The following is a 3,295-nucleotide window of genomic DNA, read 5'->3' as shown; positions in this document are numbered from 1 at the left end:
CTGCGGAGATAAATTCGGGAAGGTGAAAAGCGGGCCAAGGAGATGAGGAGAGATGAATTCCAGCGAGCCGGCTCCCGTGGAATGGCTCGATCCCTATCTGGGACAGCTTCAAACGGTGGCTGCCAGCAATTCCTAAGCCAAATGGTGTAATTACAATTTCAGCTGTCAAATGGTGACCAGATGGCTTTATCTTTCACACCAGAGGCCTGAGAAGTTGGTTAGGTGTGACCTCTCCACATACCAATCCACCTGCAGAGCACACGAGGCCCGCGAGTGCCGGAATTCCCGGCGTTCCCAACGTGTCCATCCTGGGCTTTGATAACTTTGGAGCAAAGCTGTGTAAAACCAACAGCATCAATTTTCACAGGGTCGCATCCCCCTCAAATGCAGCACTACTGTCGGAATCTGAGGTATTGATGATTCCAAGATTGTAGAAAGTCTCTGTCTTTCTGCCCCGCTGCCAAAGCAGAAGCCATCATTGGTCTGTGCTGTTTCCAGGTTGTTTATTCTGTTTATCTCTCACATGTTCTGCTGCCCTGCCCAGCTCTGTCCTGCAGGGCAGCGTGTGGGGCTCTGCCCTCAGTGGGATGTGACAAACATTAAATACCAGAAACTCCCTGGGCTGCATTTACAATAACGTGCCAATATCTGTCACCTACGTTGGACAGTGTGTCCCCAGCCTGAACCAACAGAAAAATGCCAACACCACAGTGAGACATGGAGGGCATGAAGAAGGAGAAAAAGGACAAGGCACACCCAATTTCCTCCATCTTGTCCCCTTTGGACCCCTCATCTAGAATCCTAAAATTTTACTTTTGCACCCGTGCCACACTTAATTATTACTCATATCAGACACTCAGAGCTTGTAATTCATCCTGTAAGATTGAAAACTCTTTTTCATGGACAGAGATCACAGCCAGTGTCTCTGGGGGCTCTGTCCAGGGGGGTTCCTGACCCCTGCCAGGGTCCCAGACCTTCCAGGGCAGCCAGAGGGAAGCTCTGGATTCCCACACACCACCAGCAATGCTGTGGGACCACTTGGCGGGGTTGGACTTGTTGGGGATTGGAATTAAATTATCCTTAAGGTCCTTCCAAACCAAACTCTGTATTTCAGCACATGAGAGTCACTGGGTTACAATTAGGGGATGATCCCTGTTATTTTCTTAGGGCTCACACAGACTTCCCATCCACCCAGGAAAGAAAAAGTTGTGTAGAGGAAGAGAATCTCAGTTCCATAGTTGGCCAGAAAATGACGTTTCAGAAGGGAAATTGGTGAAATTCCCTGCCAAGAGGGAAAAGCCAAAGTGGCCTGACCATCCAGGCATCGCTGCTGTCCTTGTGATGTGCCTGAGGGAGGAGAGGATGGTGGTGGAAGCAGGCTGGACACAGCCCCTAAAAAACCCCGGTGTAGCTCCAGGAGAGGGGCTCTGGGCAAAGCCCAGCCCAAATTCCCAGCAGCAGCAGCTCGGGAGGTCAGGGGCTGCCTGGGGAATGTCCCATGACCCGTTCCACTGCCACAGGCAGCTCTCTCCAGCCTCCAGGAAAGCTCGGGCTGTTCCCACACGGAGCTTTGCAGCAGGTCTCAGATTAGAGCAGTATTAAAAGTAAGGACTTTGGGGTCGATATTAACCCCAGAGAATTCTGCCTGTGGGCAGGTGGAGGGGCTGACAGACATCAACAGCAGCAGCAGAGTTTCTGCCTCCAGGCTCTTGCAGCAGCCAACTGCTTTTGATTTAAAGAAAAGACTTTCCTGTCCTGTGCTCTTATGAGAAACACACTTTTCTCCCAGTCCCAAGGTTATTTCTATCCCACAGATGAGGAGAAGGGGATGCAAGCTGACAGGGAACATGGCAAGGAAGTCTAAAGCACAGAGGTGCTGCTTCCTAATATTTTTTTGTATTATCATCACCACTGCTGTGGGAACGAATTACCAATCTCTGCAAGCGATCATTGAAGTGATTTAATAATAATATGGAAACAAACAAAAAAAAAAAAAATAGATCAGAACTTTCCAGTCTTGAAGAATTATAGGACGTATTATTGGACCTTAACAAAGAAACAAAAATGCAGATAATTCCAGGGTGATTTGGATTTTCTCAGAAACAGATCTACAATCATATGTGTCACTTCAGTAAAGGCAAAGAAAAGAGCCTCCATAGGCATAATTGAATTAGAGAAAATCCTGGAATTTGATGAGAGATAAAGTTACCACTAATTCTCTTAGGAAAAAAAAAAAAGAAAAGAAAAAAGAGGGATAAAATTAAAATGTCAAAAGAGCAGTGAGCTGCTAAATTGAACCCTCAGTTTTGGGTGCGTTCACGGTTGTGTTGGCAGCACATCCATGGACACGCCGAAGTAAAACCACCGCAAATGAGAAAGAAAACACCCAAAATGCAACTTTGAAAAGGGCTGAAATGAACAGCACAGAAATGGTTCGGGATTTCCAAAAGAGAATTGCAAGGCAAAAGCAAATACAAGCAAAATCTGGACCAGTAACAGCCCCAAATGCACTGGGGTTGGGATGGATTCTGTGGGCTGGATTGATGAGAGGGGTACCAAAGACATGGACCCAGCCAGATCCCAGGCTGGCCCTCACCCACTGAGACAGAAAATGGGAGAAATATTTGTTTCTTCCAGTATTTTGCTATATTTCTCCTTTGTTTCAATTTTTGCTTCTGCTGACGTTGAGTTGACAGCAGCAGCACAGGGGTTCAGGGCTGCAGCCTCAGCTCAGGGAAGTGGGGATTTTCAGAGAACTATGAAAATTTAACTCAGATGAACCTTGCCCTGATTTAACAGACTTAAAATGACAGAAAGGAACTTCTCGGGTTCTCAGGCCAGCAGAGGAATTACTGCAAAAACCCTGTGACAGAGAGATTAAAGGCAATGGGCACAAGGAGCTGTTTCGAAGGTGAGGCAGAAGGGAGGGGATCCCTTGTGCTGGCTCCCCAGCCCTGCTGCTTCACTCAGCCTTTTCCCACACTTAAAGGGAAGCAAAACAGTTCTCTGAGAGCCTGAGGGAACCCAAAGAACAAGGTGGGCTGGGAAGGATGTGCCACGATTCTGCTTGGTACCAGAATGCTGCCCCAGATATGAAGTACAGAGACGGAGGTCCCCACATGATATGACTCCGGTATTATTTTTGTCCCAAATACACAGAATGCTGGCTATAGCAATCATCTAGGAATAATGTCAGTCCCAAATGCCTTTTTTAACCCAGGAATATTCAGCAGAGCACTGGAGAGATGCACTTCTGCCAGTGATGCTGATGCTTTTGCAGTGCTGGAACATGGGG

The 3,295-nt window shown here is 47.4% G+C and overlaps 1 long non-coding RNA gene across 9 annotated transcripts in view; it reads right to left on the bottom strand.

Annotated features, from left to right (window-relative positions):
* The window catches only part of LOC110474494 (uncharacterized), a 34,108-nt gene that overhangs the window by 24,829 nt on the left and 5,984 nt on the right, over window positions 1-3,295 (bottom strand). The gene's annotated exons all lie outside the window — the stretch shown is intronic.

This window comes from Lonchura striata, chromosome 11, assembly GCF_050655825.1.
Source record: "Lonchura striata isolate lonStrDom1 chromosome 11, ASM5065582v1, whole genome shotgun sequence".
In the NCBI taxonomy this organism is placed as follows: domain Eukaryota; kingdom Metazoa; phylum Chordata; class Aves; order Passeriformes; family Estrildidae; genus Lonchura; species Lonchura striata.
This window is presented reverse-complemented; position numbering and strand designations above follow the sequence as displayed.